Genomic DNA, 20741 nt, shown 5'->3' with positions numbered 1-20741 from the left:
GAACTCTCTTTAAACAAATCACAGAACAGGGTGTGTACAAAAGCACAGCACAAACTGAGTGGAAGGAACTAGTCTAAATATATAATAAGATTCAAGCATTTATCAAAATACTATTACTATGTAATGCATGGTCCATAGGTTTTTTATTTAGTTTTTTAGGGGAAATCAAATATTGCTTTGTGTGTTTTTTATTTTGGGAGTTGTGTCATGGTGGGGGGGTTGTCATGGGAATGTCATGCTTGAGCAATTATGAGCGGTGTTGTTAGGGAGTATAAAAGCGGTGTAAAAGTATGGGTAAAGATAGCAAAGTAAGCATGGCTAGTCTGACAACTCCTGAAAATGCTGGGTCTAGTAGCGAGCGGCTAAGTGGGGGCCCCCTAAGAGAAAAAGCTCTGAAAGCTATAGGCTTTCTCGCATACAGGAACCAGACCCTGTACAACTATGCCTATGCCTATCTGTTGTTGAACTTGCTATCAATTGAGTGTGTCTGTTTTTGGAATTGGTCTGAGGGGGGTTTTGTATTATTCATGTGCTCAACACAGGTGTGTGACTCCTGTGTGTCGGCGTGAGGGTCTGTGTCATGGGTGGGTGTTGTCATGGGATTGTCATGCCTAGACAATTATCAAAGTTTGGGTTTTACTTTATTGGGTTTTTCTTTGAATCGAAGCGGATCAAAAATGTTTGGATTAAAAAAAAAAAAAAGATTGTTTGCTGCAACCAGAGAATTTGTTACAACATGAGTTTAAAAAAAAAGAAAAGACACAGAAACAAGACAGTGATAAGAATAAAAATGTATCAGACAGCAGTGGAGGGAGAGAGGGTAGGAGCAGGATCAAAGGCCAGAGTGTGTGGGTGGGTGTGTGTCTGTGTGGATACACTGAATTTGACAGATTTGTAGGTTTCAGTGTAATTTTTTGTAAGTTTTATGATAATTTTGAATGATCTTTTACCGTTTTATCATTAATAAATGAAGAGAGGGAGGGGTATACCAAATGAGAAAGTCAATTATATCAACAAAAGAGGCACCAAAGGCAAGTAAATTGAGGGTATGCCTGTACTGGGTCAGATTATATAATTATATGCAGATTTTTTCATAGTCAGATTGTGTCTCTGATAGGATATCATGAGATAAACTAATAGTAACATTTTATAATAACCAGTCTCCTGCTATTTGGCTGAAAAGTATTGAAAAGCCTTGAAAAGTATTTACTACGGCAAGGTAAAATATAAGTGTTTCCGAGACAAAATAGACAAAGACAAAATTGTCTTAGCCTTGACAAAGCACATGAATAGGTCAGGCCTCCTCATTCACTTATTCACTTGCATTATATTGTATGTCACAGAACAAAACAGGGTTCTTCTCAAAGCATAACATAAGACACAATATTGCATCAAATTCTACTGACAGCATAACTGTCTTTATAAAAACCCATGTATTCTGGCAAAAGACTCATGGGAACACCATGAAACGGTGACACCAAAACTTGCCATAAGATCATTTGCATGCCTGGTTCAGTACTTAGCTGCACTTACACATGATTCTGTCAGAAAATTCATTGAGGAGGTAAAATATATCAGTTCAACATAATTCCATGGATCACTAACTGCGACAAACCCTGTTTTTCCTTTTTTCACAGTATTAAAAAACAATTAGGTAAATGGAATGCTCAATTGAACTGACTAGACTAGCTGAAGGCCATACGTTGGTGTTTCATTCAAAACTAGACTGTTTTATGTAATGTTACAATAATATGACTTTTCCTTTTTACAGTGATTACACTTTTTCAAAAGGCTACAAACATTGATTTACAAAACACTAAACATCTCCCTACTTCGGTGATGTAGAAATCACATATTTTCCAAAATACTTCCAAAATACTACCACCAGAACCCCCAATTGATCAAACACAATGATAAGGTGTAAAGACACCTAGCTGCATAACTGTCAACTCAACAAGGCCTAAACACAGGGCAACAGTCGAGCCCTAGTCAGCAACAGAAAATGAAGGCAATATAACACTGAGGAAGAGATAACTGTAGGCACATGTGAAGAAAGACAAGGACCATATGTATTTATCAGATGAGATTTGAGCAACATTGCTTGTGAAGATTGGGTCGAGCCACGTAACATATGTCAGCTTTTTTGGTTTGTTTGTTTGACCTTTGTGTGTTTTTGTTTGACCCAACTACCAAACACTGCTCTTTTACTCTTAGTATTTCCAGAATTTCTGAATTTCCAGATCAAATTTAGAACTGGATAGATGTATTTGGTGTAAAAAAAAAAAAAGTCTGCAATGTACAGGTATGGTCTTATGCGGTATGTTTGGGCAGTATATTCTCTATGTATACGTACTCTAAATTATCCTCTAATCCTTCGCAAAAATATTAGGTTACTATAGCATACCAGTTAGAATACTATTAGGCTACTATAGCATACTGCAGCGGCCTGTAAGGCCAGGGGTGTAAAACGCAGGACGCAAATGCAGACGCCGAGATGGGAAATGGATATAAGGTTACAATGTTAAGGTTAGTCAGGTTTATTAATAATAAAAGAACAAGAAGAAGGGTGTGGTTATTACAGAAAAAAAAAGATGAACACCTCTTTTTTTAAGTTTCATGAACTAGGGGCGTTGGTTCCAGAGGTGACAATTCACATTGTTTGGCCAGATCCAGATCAGCACTCCATTTGGCCATTTTCCAAATCAGCACTCCATTTGAACAATCTATCAACCTTTTTGAAAACATTACTTAGAACATGCAGGTCTTTCCAAAGATACCTCACTTTAGGTGTATCTGCCAATTTATTTTCTTCACAATCATATGATGGTTTTCTGTAAACATCACTAGACAGATGAATGAACCCCTTTGGACAGTGAGCATAAATATGGTAGCGCTGGGTATAGAACACGCTAATCCATGCCGCTGTGTAGGTGGTGTCCATAGGTAGCTCAATATTGCTCCAAATGTCCCTAAACATTTTCCAATCTTCAGCACAAAATTAGATGTGTGGCATGTCATCTGAAAATGCTACCCCGGCAAAATCCAAAGTGTAAAGCTTCACACAGCATTCTTCTTGTTCTTTTATTATTAATAGTATTTTCATGTCATTTTATTGCCTGTTTTCTCTGAATGCTTGTTTTAATGGATCGAGTGTTTTATTGATGTAAGTTGACCTTAAGTGTTGAGAAAGTAGCCCGTAAATAAACTCCATTATTATTAGTAGTATTATATTAGTTTTCCATTTATAAGAAACAACTTAGAGACAGACCTTCATTTATCCCATTTGAGATGCAGGTGTTTAAGTAAAAAAATGCCTAGTATATGCTTATGTTACAACACCCGCCCCAAAAAATGTTATCGTCCAATGAAACACAACGGGTAGAATTACACATCTAGGTAAGACACAGTCCCCAAACGTCCCTAAAACAAATTTGGTTTATTGATATTGGAATATTGTTTGTATGAACTTACATTTTCAGAAAACTTGTGTTACGAAACAAAATTGTCTCAACATAAGTAATCAACTAAAGAAGTTGCCACCTAAAGATGCTGAGGCCTGTAGAGGTCTATGTTAGGCCTAACATGCTATTTAGACTACTATTTCGGGATAACTAAACTATGTTGTTTCACCTATTATTATGACCTTCTTGACTACTGTACCTGTTCATGTTCTCACCTGAGATCCTGACTTTTCAAGAATTAAATGAAAATGCGGAGAGGGTGTTTGTATAGTGGGACTTTGATACATGCGTTCAATTTTTAAACTATCTACATACTTTACCATTTGTTGATGTGTTTGTGTGGGTAAATATAAAAATGTTCAAAAACATTATTCTGTATCTGTCCCTACCTAAATAAACTTTAATAATAATTGTTATTAAAGTATGAGCTTAATGCACACAGTTGTGATTAGGGTACCAATTGTATCCATTTTTCATAAAAACATTCCAAGAATCCCTGATTATCCAACCATGTTATATGTGCAAGTTCCACTGACATACAATTCCCCACTAAATCAGCCATTTTGACGGATGAGAGTCTATTATCTCCCTAAATCTATGACATATAACATTAATGACTAAGGATGAACAATGATCAACTTTTCTCCAAAAATGAGTCGATGTAAACTAATCAATAAACTGAGAAGAGGTGTCTCACAAAATTGTGTCTCAGCTTTTTTGGCCTATTAAGGGACCTCTAAATGCCCTCTAAAAGGGGTTGGTAACACTCCATAATAAGGTGCCATAATAAATAGCAAACTAGTAATTACCTAAGCCTTTGTTAATATTTGTTAATTGTTACTAAAATATCTATTTGGCACAAGTTAATAGTTTTTTCATCATTAATTAAATATTAGTTGTTTGCATAAAATCTGGCTGTTATGTTTTAACAAATCTATTAACTAATATTGTATTAATATTTGTTAATAGTTAACTTAATGTCTTTTTGGCACTAATTAAGTTATTTCTTACATCATTTAAATGTTAAATGTTTATTTACAAACTATATGTTAATAGAAAAGTTAATTACATATTATTATTTATCTATTTGGCATGTACTGTGCTTCTGCCTATCCCATTATGAACCACTCCTCATGGATCGATCCTTACAATAAAATGTGTTGCTTAATTAATATATTAGGAATATATAGCTATCAGTGTGGGGCCCCTTATAATAAAGTTGGTTAATCTTTATTAATATATTAGTAATATACACAGACGGATTATAATATTATATCTACACAGATTAGTAATATAGACAGACAGACAAAGCTGTCTGAAATCCTAGTACATCCGCACAGGTGAGGTCTAGATTTGGTCGCATTCTCAAGCCAGTTGACAGACTGATTCAAACTATGTCAAGACAAGATATTGTTCACACACATCCGTCTATGCAAGCTATCTGCAGGTCAGTGTTTCGGGTTTTTCATGATTAGACAGTTAGAGTTGAGGTCATACACACGTTTTGTAACATGGTTATGTGGTCCAAGCTTTTCTGATTAGCTTTATGGAGAATGTATGGAATTTATGGCTTTATGGTCTTGTGGGGTGTATAAGGCACCCTACTGCCAGTGGTTGGTTGTGTGAGAGTTTGCACACCTTTTCTTCCACTTCATCCTTATAGGATACCTTTGTGGTTGGCTATCCTGTAATTGGTGACCCTCTGTCTAATGTTTGAAAGTAGTGTACTTTTTGCCTTTGGAAGTACTATTTGGTTGCTGCTTTTGGTTGGTGAAATTCAGGAGAGGTGGGTGTAACAGAGTTAGAAATGTAGTTTAGTGTTTGTATGTGATTTTCGCCATAATAAGCAGCTTTATTGAGATTGGTGTTTTGGAGCCCCCTTTGGAGAAACGCTATACTGCAGCTCTGCTGCGTTTTGTCCTTGTATTGTTGCCGTACCCGATCAGAAGCGTTATGCTTTGCATTGGGTAGCACTCCCCACTTTGTTTTAATTTTGTAACTGTAAAATGTTGTTTAAGTTGAAAACTTCGATATATCACCTGTATTATATTACTTTACATGTATTGCTAGGATTTGGGTGCAATTCTAGCAACTTAGAGAAAGTTTATTAATGTTTTCATTATGACCACGAGTTCATACACATTGAGTCTTATGTGACTAGCTGTAAACTCCGCTAGCAACTTTCCATGCATTTAGTGTAGTTTAGTTTAGTGTGCATGGAAAGTGCAATTCAGTCTAGCAGTTTAGTGAGTCTCAGAATATTAATTAACTGTCGTTATGTGCACCTGAACATTCCATGTCGCATGTCTCCCTTGCTAGTAGGGCTGACAGTGATGGTATAGGAATGATGCATGTAATATAGCCCATTCAACTACTTTTTATTTTGCTTGTGCAGATGCTGTTTCATGTATGCCAGTGCCTGAAGGCATGTTTTGTTTGAACTTTTCCTAAAAGACTAAATGTGATGAGCCAATTTTGGTCTCAGTCCCTTCACCGTCTGACTATATATTACTAATATATTAATAAAGATTAACCAACTTTATTATAAGGGGCCCCACACTGATAGCTATATATTCCTAATATATTAATTAAGCAACACATTTTATTGTAAGGATCCATGAGGAGTGGTTCATAATGGGATAGGCAGAAGCACAGTACATGCCAAATAGATAAATAATAATATGTAATTAACTTTTCTATTAACATATAGTTTGTAAATAAACATTTAACATTTAAATGATGTAAGAAATAACTTAATTAGTGCCAAAAAGACATTAAGTTAACTATTAACAAATATTAATACAATATTAGTTAATAGATTTGTTAAAACATAACAGCCAGATTTTATGCAAACAACTAATATTTAATTAATGATGAAAAAACTATTAACTTGTGCCAAATAGATATTTTAGTAACAATTAACAAATATTAACAAAGGGTTAGGTAATTACTAGTTTGCTATTTATTATGGCACCTTATTATGGAGTGTTACCAACCCCTTTTAGAGGGCATTTAGAGGTCCCTTAATAGGCCAAAAAAGCTGAGACACAATTTTGTGAGACACCTCTTCTCAGTTTATTGATTAGTTTACATCGACTCATTTTTGGAGAAAAGTTGATCATTGTTCATCCTTAGTCATTAATGTTATATGTCATAGATTTAGGGAGATAATAGACTCTCATCCGTCAAAATGGCTGATTTAGTGGGGGATTGTATGTCAGTGGAACTTGCACATATAACATGGTTGGATAATCAGGGATTCTTGGAATGTTTTTATGAAAAATGGATACAATTGGTACCCTAATCACAACTGTGTGCATTAAGCTCATACTTTAATAACAATTATTATTAAAGTTTATTTAGGTAGGGACAGATACAGAATAATGTTTTTGAACATTTTTATATTTACCCACACAAACACATCAACAAATGGTAAAGTATGTAGATAGTTTAAAAATTGAACGCATGTATCAAAGTCCCACTATACAAACACCCTCTCCGCATTTTCATTTAATTCTTGAAAAGTCAGGATCTCAGGTGAGAACATGAACAGGTACAGTAGTCAAGAAGGTCATAATAATAGGTGAAACAACATAGTTTAGTTATCCCGAAATAGTAGTCTAAATAGCATGTTAGGCCTAACATAGACCTCTACAGGCCTCAGCATCTTTAGGTGGCAACTTCTTTAGTTGATTACTTATGTTGAGACAATTTTGTTTCGTAACACAAGTTTTCTGAAAATGTAAGTTCATACAAACAATATTCCAATATCAATAAACCAATTTTGTTTTAGGGACGTTTGGGGACTGTGTCTTACCTAGATGTGTAATTCTACCCGTTGTGTTTCATTGGACGATAACATTTTTTGGGGCGGGTGTTGTAACATAAGCATATACTAGGCATTTTTTTACTTAAACACCTGCATCTCAAATGGGATAAATGAAGGTCTGTCTCTAAGTTGTTTCTTATAAATGGAAAACTAATATAATACTACTAATAATAATGGAGTTTATTTACGGGCTACTTTCTCAACACTTAAGGTCAACTTACATCAATAAAACACTCGATCCATTAAAACAAGCATTCAGAGAAAACAGGCAATAAAATGACATGAAAATACTATTAATAATAAAAGAACAAGAAGAATGCTGTGTGAAGCTTTACACTTTGGATTTTGCCGGGGTAGCATTTTCAGATGACATGCCACACATCTAATTTTGTGCTGAAGATTGGAAAATGTTTAGGGACATTTGGAGCAATATTGAGCTACCTATGGACACCACCTACACAGCGGCATGGAATAGCGCGTTCTATACCCAGCGCTACCATATTTATGCTCACTGTCCAAAGGGCTTCATTCATCTGTCTAGTGATGTTTACAGAAAACCATCATATGATTGTGAAGAAAATAAATTGGCAGATACACCTAAAGTGAGGTATCTATGGAAAGACCTGCATGTTCTAAGTAATGTTTTCAAAAAGGTTGATAGATTGTTCAAATGGAGTGCTGATTTGGAAAATGGCCAAATGGAGTGCTGATCTGGATCTGGCCAAACAATGTGAATTGTCACCTCTGGAACCAACGCCCCTAGTTCATGAAACTTAAAAAAAGAGGTGTTCATCTTTTTTTTTCTGTAATAACCACACCCTTCTTCTTGTTCTTTTATTATTAATAAACCTGACTAACCTTAACATTGTAACCTTATATCCATTTCCCATCTCGGCGTCTGCATTTGCGTCCTGCGTTTTACACCCCTGGCCTTACAGGCCGCTGCAGTATGCTATAGTAGCCTAATAGTATTCTAACTGGTATGCTATAGTAACCTAATATTTTTGCGAAGGATTAGAGGATAATTTAGAGTACGTATACATAGAGAATATACTGCCCAAACATACCGCATAAGACCATACCTGTACATTGCAGACTTTTTTTTTTTTACACCAAATACATCTATCCAGTTCTAAATTTGATCTGGAAATTCAGAAATTCTGGAAATACTAAGAGTAAAAGAGCAGTGTTTGGTAGTTGGGTCAAACAAAAACACACAAAGGTCAAACAAACAAACCAAAAAAGCTGACATATGTTACGTGGCTCGACCCAATCTTCACAAGCAATGTTGCTCAAATCTCATCTGATAAATACATATGGTCCTTGTCTTTCTTCACATGTGCCTACAGTTATCTCTTCCTCAGTGCTATATTGCCTTCATTTTCTGTTGCTGACTAGGGCTCGACTGTTGCCCTGTGTTTAGGCCTTGTTGAGTTGACAGTTATGCAGCTAGGTGTCTTTACACCTTATCATTGTGTTTGATCAATTGGGGGTTCTGGTGGTAGTATTTTGGAAGTATTTTGGAAAATATGTGATTTCTACATCACCGAAGTAGGGAGATGTTTAGTGTTTTGTAAATCAATGTTTGTAGCCTTTTGAAAAAGTGTAATCACTGTAAAAAGGAAAAGTCATATTATTGTAACATTACATAAAACAGTCTAGTTTTGAATGAAACACCAACGTATGGCCTTCAGCTAGTCTAGTCAGTTCAATTGAGCATTCCATTTACCTAATTGTTTTTTACTACTGTGAAAAAAGGAAAAACAGGGTTTGTCGCAGTTAGTGATCCATGGAATTATGTTGAACTGATATATTTTACCTCCTCAATGAATTTTCTGACAGAATCATGTGTAAGTGCAGCTAAGTACTGAACCAGGCATGCAAATGATCTTATGGCAAGTTTTGGTGTCACCGTTTCATGGTGTTCCCATGAGTCTTTTGCCAGAATACATGGGTTTTTATAAAGACAGTTATGCTGTCAGTAGAATTTGATGCAATATTGTGTCTTATGTTATGCTTTGAGAAGAACCCTGTTTTGTTCTGTGACATACAATATAATGGAAGTGACTAAGTGAATGAGGAGGCCTGACCTATTCATGTGCTTTGTCAAGGCTAAGACAATTTTGTCTTTGTCTATTTTGTCTCGGAAAAACGTATATTTTACCTTGCCGTAGTAAATACTTTTCAAGGCTTTTCAATACTTTTCAGCCAAATAGCAAGAGACTGGTTATTATAAAATGTTACTATTAGTTTCTCTCATGATATCCTATCAGAGACACAATCTGACTATGAAAAAATCTGCATATAATTATATAATCTGACCCAGTACAGGCATACCCTCAATTTACTTGCCTTTGGTGCCTCTTTTGTTGATATAATTGACTTTCTCATTTGGTATACCCCTCCCTCTCTTCATTTATTAATGATAAAACGGTAAAAGATCATTCAAAATTATCATAAAACTTACAAAAAATTACACTGAAACCTACAAATCTGTCAAATTCAGTGTATCCACACAGACACACACCCACCCACACACACACACACACTCTGGCCTTTGATCCTACTCCTACCCTCTCTCCCTCCACTGCTGTCTGATACATCACTGTCTTGTTTCTGTGTCTTTTCTTTTTTTTTAAACTCATGTTGTAACAAATTCTCTGGTTGCAGCAAACAATCTTTTTTTTTTTTTTAATCCAAACATTTTTGATCCGCTTCGATTCAAAGAAAAACCCAATAAAGTAAAACCCAAACTTTGATAATTGTCTAGGCATGACAATCCCATGACAACACCCACCCATGACACAGACCCTCACGCCGACACACAGGAGTCACACACCTGTGTTGAGCACATGAATAATACAAAACCCCCCTCAGACCAATTCCAAAAACAGACACACTCAATTGATAGCAAGTTCAACAACAGATAGGCATAGGCATAGTTGTACAGGGTCTGGTTCCTGTATGCGAGAAAGCCTAGCTTTTTCTCTTAGGGGGCCCCCACTTAGCCGCTCGCTACTAGACCCAGCATTTTCAGGAGTTGTCAGACTAGCCATGCTTACTTTGCTATCTTTACCCATACTTTTACACCGCTTTTATACTCCCTAACAACACTGCTCATAATTGCTCAAGCATGACATTCCCATGACAACCCCCCCACCATGACACAACTCCCAAAATAAAAAACACACAAAGCAATATTTGATTTCCCCTAAAAAACTAAATAAAAAACCTATGGACCATGCATTACATAGTAATAGTATTTTGATAAATGCTTGAATCATATTATATATTTAGACTAGTTCCTTCCACTCAGTTTGTGCTGTGCTTTTGTACACACCCTGTTCTGTGATTTGTTTAAAGAGAGTTCATTTAAAAATGGGTTTGAATGAATTAAAAAAATGCCACATTTGACCATTTCATTGAATTATCAAGTTCTCAAGATGAATTCTACCTGGGCCATGGCTCCAGAAACAGTGCTTATTGTGTGGTTTGCTCTGCCTGCAAGCTCTTCAAATCATTTACAAATAGTCAGAAGCCTAAGACAATGGAGATGGTGAACATGTGTGTGAACAGGTGCAGCTATGCTGGTATTCATTAGGACTACATGGCCTTGAAACAGCACTAACTGCAGGGGCTTGCCCTGACTACCTTGTCTTCAATTCATTTAGATATAGTCAGAACCCCAAAGACAATGGAGATGGTGACCAGTGTATCTCAGTCTTGGTCACACAACCCACTGAAAAAAATGGTGTTATAATTAACAAAAAAGGCTGTGGAGGATATTTTGGTTAACTGAAATAATAAGAAAATAACTGTCTGATACCCCCTCAAAAACTAAATAAAAACCTATGGACCATGTAGAACATGACATAGTAATAGTAATTTGATTAAGGGTAGATTCATGTTATATTTAGACTAGTTCCTTCCACTCAGTTTGCGCTGTGCTTTTTGTACACATTTCTTCTGTTCTGTGATCTCTTTAAAGAGAGTTCATTTAAAAAATTGGTTTGAATGAATGAAATATACCCTCATTTGACCCTTTCATAGCTCTATCCCTGACAAGACACAGAAACACACACCCCCTCAGGTTTGTGGAATGCACAATGATAAGAAGGGGACAACGTCCAGGGTTGGACACATCCAGGTATCACTGACTGGTGAGAGAAAGGTAACCAAAACCATTTGATATACGAATGACACTTAGTTGCAACATGGTCAGACAATTAATCAATTTTGACCAAAACCATTTGATATATGAATGACACTTAGTTGCAACATGGTCGGACGATTAATCAACTTTGACATGCACACCATAAATCAGCAACACTACGTCCAGGGTTTGACATATGGATCATCAATCCAATTTTGACACATCGGTCATCAATCAAATTATGGCAGGTGTCATCAATCAATCAAATTTTGACAGGTGGGTCATTAATCATTTTTTTGACATAAGGTACAGCTTAGATACTACTGAGGGGCCTGTTGCTCACACAGGCTCCTGCTGCTCACAGAGGCCCTAACTTGGGCATATATGTTTGGGGAGACACAGAGAGCTGTGCTAGACCCACTGCAGACCCATCACACCCACACACACAGCCACCCACCCACCCACCCACCCACACACACACACACACACACAAACACATAGGCCCCTATTGCTCACACAGGCTCCAGCTGCTCAGAGAGGCCCCAACTTGGGCCTAGATGCTTGGAGAGACGCAGAGAGCTGTGCTAGACCCACTGCAGACCCATCACACCCACACACACAGCCACCCACCCACCCACCCACCCACACACACACACACACACACATAGGCCCCTATTGCTCACACAGGCTCCAGCTGCTCAGAGAGGCCCCAACTTGGGCCTAGATGCTTGGAGAGACGCAGAGAGCTGTGCTAGACCCACTGCAGCACCCCCACACACACACAGCCACCCCCCCACACACACACAGGCTCCAGCTGCTCACATAGGCCCCAGCTTAGGCTGAGGCCTTGCCAGAGGCCTACTAGCTACTGCTGACCTCTGACTTGACCCCCGATGCTAGGAAAGACACAGAGAGCTGTGCTAGACCCACTGCAGCACCCACAGCCACACACACACACACACGCGCGCGCAGGTGATAGAGAGGGACAGAGAAAGGGGCCTGTTGCTCACACAGGCTCCTGCTGCTCACAGAGGCCCTAACTTGGGCATATATGTTTGGGGAGACACAGAGAGCTGTGCTAGACCCACTGCAGACCCATCACACCCACACACACAGCCACCCACCCACCCACCCACACACACACACACACACATAGGCCCCTATTGCTCACACAGGCTCCAGCTGCTCACAGAGGCCCCAACTTGGGCCTAGCTGCTTGTAGAGACACAGAGAGCTGTGCTAGACCCACTGCAGCACCCCGCCACACACACACACCCACCCACAGGCCCCAGCTGCTCACATAGGCTCTAACTTAGGCTGAGGCCTTGTGAGAGGCCTACTAGCTACTGCTGACCTCTGACGTGACCCCTGATGCTTGGAGAGGCTTGGGGAAGAGTGCTTGTGCTCACACAGGCTGCAGCTACTCACAGAGGCTCCAACTTGGGCTGAGGCCTTGTCAGAGGCCTACTAGCTACTGCTGACCTCTGACTTGACCCCTGATGCTTGGAGAGGCACAGAGAGGCCTAGGAGAGAGTGCATGTGCTCACACAGGCTGCAGCTACTCACAGAGGCTCCAACTTAGAGTGAGGCCTTGTCAGAGGCCTACTAGCTTCTGCTGACCTCTGACTTGACCCCTGATGCTTGGAGAGGCACAGAGAGGCCTAGGAGAGAGTGCATGTTCTCACACAGGCTGCAGCTGCTCACAGAGGCTCCAAAGACTCCTCTCTGTCCCCTGCGCGCGCGTGTGTGACCCTGGGAGCACACACACCACTCTGCAGCCAGAGAGGCCTGTTGAAGGCCCAGCACACCCCACACACACACACACACACCCGGGGAGCACACACACACACACACGCAGCACACACAGCTCTGTTAGGCCGAAGACAGCTCACACACACCCGGGGAGCACACACACACACACACGCAGCACACACAGCTCTGTTAGGCCGAAGACAGCTCACACACACCCAGGGAGCACACACACACACACACGCAGCACACACAGCTCTGTTAGGCCGAAGACAGCTCACACACACCCGGGGAGCACACACACACACACACGCACACCTCTCCGCCTCCATGCAGCACCCAAACAGTACTCTCTCACCCCAGTGTGTGTGTGTGTGCGTGTGTGTGTGTGTGTGAGCCCGGGTAATGTTTGTTCACCCCATTTCAGCACATGTTCAAGCCCATCTTACAGAGGCCTTTCTAGGCAGGAATTTGAACCTTTTGTGGCTTATTTGTTTTAAATACAAGCATGTGATGATGCAGTGGGATGCCTACTCCACACCTCAGGGATGCAGTGTTTGAGCTGGCATTCCCGGAAACATCCTGGTGTGTAGGTGTTCGCTCCTAACCCTAACCCCGAGCGGGGAACATAGGACCCGGGGAACATAGGACCTGGGGAACATAGGACCTGGGGAACATAGGGATGACCCCCAATACAAATACAGTGCCAGTCCAACGCAATAATCCACTCTGTAAAGGCTATAGCCGTCTCCAATGTACCGTAAAACTTCAAATAATAGCCGAGTCCCAAGTAGACGCAGGTCTCTTTTAAACGCCTGGTGTTGCTACAGATTTGGGTTAAAGGCGGTCCCAAAAAGAGGCCTGGTCTGTTTTTTAGTTTCGGGTTGTATTTAATCTTCTAAAACCCGTCAGATCTAGCCTAGAAATCTAGACGCACCCTAGCGGCAGCAAATTACATTTGCTTCCAGGGCTAGTCTAGCAACTCTCCGTTGGCTTGTGAGCTCGAAAAATTAAACTTCTATCAGGCCAATCAAATCGTGTATAGAGTCGTTAGGCGGGCTTAACATAATGATTGATGGCAGAGTTCCAACGGTTTGGCTTGAATTCCCTGCTACTTGAAAACAAAGAAGATGGATGTTGCTGTTGGCCAACAGTGTGACATGAGTTAAGCTTGTTTTAAGAAGATGAGAAGATTTAAGAAGTTTGAACTAGCCAACTAGCTCCGCTGGTGGGAAAACGCATGGGACTCAGCGCTGTCCAATTGCGTGCAGAGGGAATTTGAAAGACAACCAATTATCCTGCCCCTCGGACTGAACACTGCGAACGGTGAGTGCCCAGACCCTACATTTTAATGTGGGTCTGGCTCGTCAGGCTACGTCAGGTCGTCTGTTTAAGCCAGTGTGGTGCAGACTGCCACGCTAACGTTCTGATTAAATGACTGTAGGTGAAAGCCAGAGTTCCAAATGGTTTAAACTTTTCTCGCTATCCTGCATTGTTTAATTAATCCCATTTTGTTTCAAATTTGCGCATTAGACAACATATTTTATCACATAGACTAGGCTACTTGAATGCTGGCAACACAACAAAGAGGTTCACAAACTTTCTATGTTTAGTCTTCCGTTTTTCTTCACGTTTCTCTCAATACCACCATGGTGACAAAGAGGAAGAAAAATGATTTGACATTCAAGCTGACAGTTGTCAAATTTGCCGAACAAAATTCGGGAGAAGCAGCAGCAAGATATTTCTCAGTTGATCCGAAGAGGGTGCGAGAATGACGAAAAAATCAAAGTGAACTGCAATGTCTGTCCGAGGAAGACGGCAAAAGGGCCAGAATGCGAGGTGGAGGGAGGAAGAAGGTCAGTGAAGATCTGGAGGTGAGCGTGTGTGAGTGGATCAACAGTATGCGGCCAAAGAATCACAGAGTCTCCCGTAAAATGATTAGGGCCAAGGCAAAGGAAATGTATGCAACAGTGAGTGACGGCAGGGATGAGGAGAGTTTTACTGCGAGTGCTGGCTGGCTGGACAAATTCCTGAAGCGCAACAATTTCTCGGTCAGAAAATGCACAACTGTGGCCCAGAAAGACGCCAGGCACTTCACTGAGAAGCTTGTGAATTTTGTCACATATACAACACGGATTATTAAGGCAAAGAAAATACAGCCGGATAACATTATAGCCATGGACGAAACAGCCGTGTGGTTTGATATGGTGGGCTCTACTACGGTGGATGTGAGAGGTGCGCGCAGTGTTCCACTGAAAACCACAGGCCATGAGAAGAGCCACTTGACTGTGGTGTTGGCTGCAAAAGCAAACGGGACCAAATTGAAACCTTACGTTGTCTTCAAAGGGGCGATCAAGGAGGTGAAATCGATGCAAAATATCAGTGGGGTGGTGGTGGCCACATCCAAAAATGGATGGATGAACGAGGAGCTGACTGCAGACTGGCTTCAGAGAGTGGTGGGAAAGCTCAACTTCGCCCCTCGTCTCCTAGCCTGGGATTCATATCGCTGTCATATCAGCACAGCTACTAAAGCTGAGCTCAAAAGGGGCTACAACATAACCACGGCTGTGATACCCGGTGGCTGTACAAAGTACATACAGGCCCCTGACGTCGTATGGAACCAACCATTCAAAGCCAGCCTGCACGAGTCAACTGGATGTCAGGGGATAAGGACAAGGAGTACACCGCTGGAGGAAATATGAGAGCCCCATCTCGCCGCTTGTTGGTTGACTGGGTACTTCAAGCGTGGGAAAAGCTGGACACGGAGCGGCTGAAAATTTCCTTTACAGTATGTGGCCTGACAGTAGCTTCTGATGGAAACGAGGATCACCTTATCCATTGTTTCAAAGAAGGAGAGCCCTGCGGATCTGGGCGGGAGCTTTTAGCACAAGCAAGGCAGGCAGAGTTAGCGGAGGCCGGAGAGGGAGAAGTGGAGGAGAGTGACGAGGAGGAGGAATTCGCTAATGAACTTGTAGTTAAGGATCGCGGTGATGATATCGATGAATAGGGTCATTTTTAATCACAGTTGTTAATTGCAGTTGTTTTACATGGTAGCATTCATTCTTTCTTGTTGATATGTTTCGGGCAACAAGTTCATATGCTCGATGGTAACTTGTATTGTTCAGCCCATGGCTGTCACGTCGTTTTCGTTTTTTTAAGCTGCCAATCATCTAAGATATATTATAGTAGGCTAATATCTTACATGATCTGATTTGTGAAACACATTCGAATTATAAATAAAACGTAATATAATGTGGTAACCTCCTGCTGTCATGCTTTCCGTCTATCAGCTTATGCTATTGGGTCGTTATTTCTAGGCCTAGCTCAACGAACATCTCAACACTAAAATAAAGGCCTGTTTCTTATAGACGCCTGTCTTACATACAAGCCGGTGCATTTTGGCGAGTTGGGAGTTTTACGGTATATTACGTTTTATTGGCAGCCATACCTCAATGCAATTCAAGTGGATATTAAGGAGAGTTGAATGTGTTTGGTGGAGTTTTTTGTTTTGTTTTGAGGAACTTTGAGAAAATCATCTCAGCAAATGAAAGAGTGCTGTAATGGATTTCAGAGAAAAATGAAGATGACTTCATATTTCTTTTGCTCACAGTCAGAGGTTTGTACACATTTCAAGAGACCTCTACTGACTGCAGTAAAGTCAGTATTATATTCCACAATCATTTACCATTCAAAATGCAAACAGCTGTACAGCATGGACACTAATGTCACTTATGTTGTTCAAGGCTTGTTTTTCAAAAATAACTTTTGCTGCACAATTGTTTGGATTTAAAATGTTAAGCGAGTGTTAGTTTATCTAACTTTACTGCTGTATTCTACTGTGGTAACTCAAAGATTATGTGTGAGGACAATATGGGTATTATGAGTGAGGATATAGTCACAGCTGGCATTAGACTGGCAATGGTATGTGCAAGCTCATAATATTCCACACTATAATTGGAGAAGAGTATATCACTACTTGGTATTTCATACTATTCAAAAACACCACTCAGGGGACAATGTGATGAACTCCCTCGACACAAAGATCAAAACATGACACTATGGGACATTGTTGAAAAGCTGAGTTTGTCATTCTGTAAACCAGCGTTTCTCAAACTGTGGGTTGCGACCCACTACTGGGTGCCAGGTGGGGCGCGAACTGACGTGAAAAACAGTTTTTTTTATTTATCTGTAGCCTGGGCCCAGGTAGCACCCGATGCGCAATGGACGCACTGTGTTATTCACAGGGAAGCGCTCGTGTCAAGGCAGCTTAGTTAGTCCGGACCAGTGATGCCAGTAACGCGTTACTTAGTAATGCGTTAGTCTATTTTGACCACTTTTTTCAGTAACGAGTAATCTAACGCGCTACTATTTACAAACCAGTAATCAGATTAAAGTTACTTATCTAAGTTACTGTGCGTTACTATTTTTGTCATTTTCCTTAATAAAAAGATATATTCTTTGCTTTCTTCTTGTCTTGGGGATTAATGTAATGTAGGCTATGCTCACGTTTTCAGCATGAGCACAATTCACGTGTATGCAGCGACACAAACGTAAACAATGGAGGGAGAGCGAGAGATGCACATTTCATCAGTCATTACTTTGAGTTTGTGTCAGCTAAACATGAAAACATTAAGGTACATTGTACATTCTGTGCTGGCGACAAAGTGCTGTCTAGCTAGACATCCCAAGTCTCCCGAAGTTTTGGGAGTCTCCCACATATTGATAGCGGCTTCCTGACGCCCGCAAATTACATAAAATCTCCCGGAACCTAGAGCGAACAAGAGCCTGCAAGCCAGACCGGACTTAAAATCGCGTGTGCATATGAGCTTAACGCGCACACAAGGGAGAGAGAGAGGAGTGGTGCGTTTGTGCCTGAAGCGCATCCAAGACAAAGAGCATCCTGGTCTGTTTTGCTAAATCAACCAATCAGTTTTCAGTGTAAGTGTGCTTATATCTCTTTTCTCCCAAACTTAATTAATCAGTTCAGTCAGTGTATCTAGGAACAGGAGCGTGATGGCGGCAACAAAAGTGTACCCAATTGTCTCAAAAGATTAAAACATAATGATAATCTTGCACACTGCACTGTTTGTAACAGCGACTTTAGCATTGCTCACGGCGGGTTAAATGATTGCAAAATACTTGTTGAGGTGAGTTTAACAAGTGTAATTTAATTTGCATATTACTCAGGCCTATACAAGATGGCTAGTTGCCAAGGCTAGATGAAAAACAAATCTACAAAAAATCTACATATTTTACTATAACAATTTCTATCAATAGGCCTTCCTTATTTGGTGTACTTAGACATTATTGAACAAACATCTGAATTTCAGTATCTAAGTAGGTTAGGTTGGAATGTCTGCTATACATTGCTGTTAAAATGCACTTCCAGTATAGTGAGTATTGGCAAAACCAGTTATAATTTTTATGTTATGGCGGTGGGGGTGTTGTCGGCAGCTGCTGAAAGTAACTAATAAAGTAACTTGTAATCTAACTTAGTTACTTTTAAAATCAAGTAATCAGTAAAGTAACTAAGTTACTTTTTAAAGGAGTAATCAGTAATCAGATTACTTTTTCAAGGTAACTGTGGCAACACTGGTCCGGACCTACATGAGATTTTGAACGTTGTTGTGAGAGTGGTGAATTTCATCAAAACCCGGCCCTTAAAAGCGCGTCTATTCTCCGCACTTTGCGAAGAGATGGTAGCTGACCAAAAGCAGGGATGGATTACTGCACGGGCCTACCGGGCCCAGGCCCAGGGGCCTAAGGGGTCAGGGGGCCCTGAAGCCCAAGCCTTTGCATGGAATCATTGCCTCAATATCAACAAATCAGGATGTAGGCTATGAATCTGATTGAATTTAGTATTGGCCATCCCCAAAATGCACCAGAATACAGGAAATCACATCAAACAAATTAAACATTTTCTGGGGGAGGACCCCCAAACCCCCCCCTCCCACATATACAACAATAAGTGGGGGGCCCTTAATACATCTGGGCCCAGGGGCCCGAAATGTCATAATCCGCCCATGACCAAAAGGCTGTACTGTTTCACAGCGAGGCAAGGTGGCTTTCCCGAGGTAAAGTGCTGTCGCGCGTGTTTGAGCTCCGAGTCGCCTCTTCTTGGAGGAAAAGCGCATGTTTGAATCTGCAAGCACGTTCACTAATGAACATTTCTTGACAAAGATGGCCTATCTTAGCGATACATTTGAGTTAAATGTCCAGTTACAAGGCAAAGACAAGCACCTACAGTACCTCACCTAGCAGATAAGATTACTGCATTCACCAAAAAAACTTGAGTATGCAGGCGCCTCGATCGCGACAGTATTATGCCTTTGAGATTTCTGAGCGAAATCGCTGAAACGTCTGATTGGGAGGCACTCTTGTGATCCCATGTATTAAACAGTAGGCCTACATCACATCCCTGCAAAGTTTGTTTCAAAAATATTTCCCAACCAGCAGTGCTCAGTATGACTGGATTATGGATCCATTTAATGCAGCATGTTGGTATTTCATTGAATATATTGTACAATGCTGTAAAATGGCCTATGCTTCCTATTATACAACAATTGGGTTCTATGGAACTATTTATTTGTTTCTGATTGGCCGAGAGATGTTTCATGAGTTGGAATATCCCTGGATATTTCAACTCAGACTTTGAACAGCTAATACAAGGATACAAGGAAGTTTATTGTCACATGCATATAGTTACTGGAAGTAAGAAATGCAGTGAAATTATGTCTGGTGTCAGCCTATTTTTGCATTTATGGGGGGGGGGGGGGGGCGGGTGTAGTAGATTATATGGCAAGGGCTGCATAAGAAAGGTGGGGGAGAATTGGGATGGGGGGGGCACCAACAAGGAGCACCCAAGAGCAACAGGGGCAAGGAAGAAACCTTGTGCAGATCCACGGCTCAAGGGGCTAACCCAACTGCCAGGGGTCTTGGTGTGTGTGTTGGGGGGATGACAGGGGAGATGGGATATTGTGTTGTGTATGTGGGGAGAGGGCAGTGTGCAATATGTGTGTTGGAGAAGCTTCCTCATGAGACAATGTGCTGTGTTTTGGCAATTGGGGGGGGGGGGGGGGGGGGGGGCAGTGTGCTGTAAGTATGTTGGGGATGTGTGTTGGAAAAGCTTCCTGATGAAATAATGTGCTGGGTATGTAGGGGAGGGGGGGGGGGGGCAGTGTACTGCAAGTATGGTAAAGGGACTTACTATTGCAAGCAGAGTACTGTATGTATGATGTATGTGAGTGATGACAGTGAAGATGTGTGTGTGGGTGGGAGGGGAGTGGAGCAGTGACTGTGTGTGTGTGTGTGTAGTGTGTGTGTGGGTAGGTGGGGGCAGTGTGCTGTAAGTATGTAGAGGATGTGTGTTGGAGAAGATCCTGAAGACAATGTGCTGTGTATGTAGGGAGGGGGGTGGCAGTGTGCAGCAAGTAGAGGAGGCTTACTGCAGTGTGCTGTATGTATGTGAGGTGATGATAGTGATGATGTAAGTGTGTGTGTTTTGTGTGTGTGTGTTGGGGGTGGGGTGGGCAGAAAGGCTAGGCAATCA

The sequence above is a fragment of the Alosa pseudoharengus genome, unplaced genomic scaffold (genome assembly GCF_046254945.1).
Source record: "Alosa pseudoharengus isolate Yale_2024_CS ecotype anadromous, Long Island Sound unplaced genomic scaffold, YU_APseudo_1.1 YU_APseudo_1.1_scf_26, whole genome shotgun sequence".
In the NCBI taxonomy this organism is placed as follows: domain Eukaryota; kingdom Metazoa; phylum Chordata; class Actinopteri; order Clupeiformes; family Clupeidae; genus Alosa; species Alosa pseudoharengus.
This window is presented reverse-complemented; position numbering follows the sequence as displayed.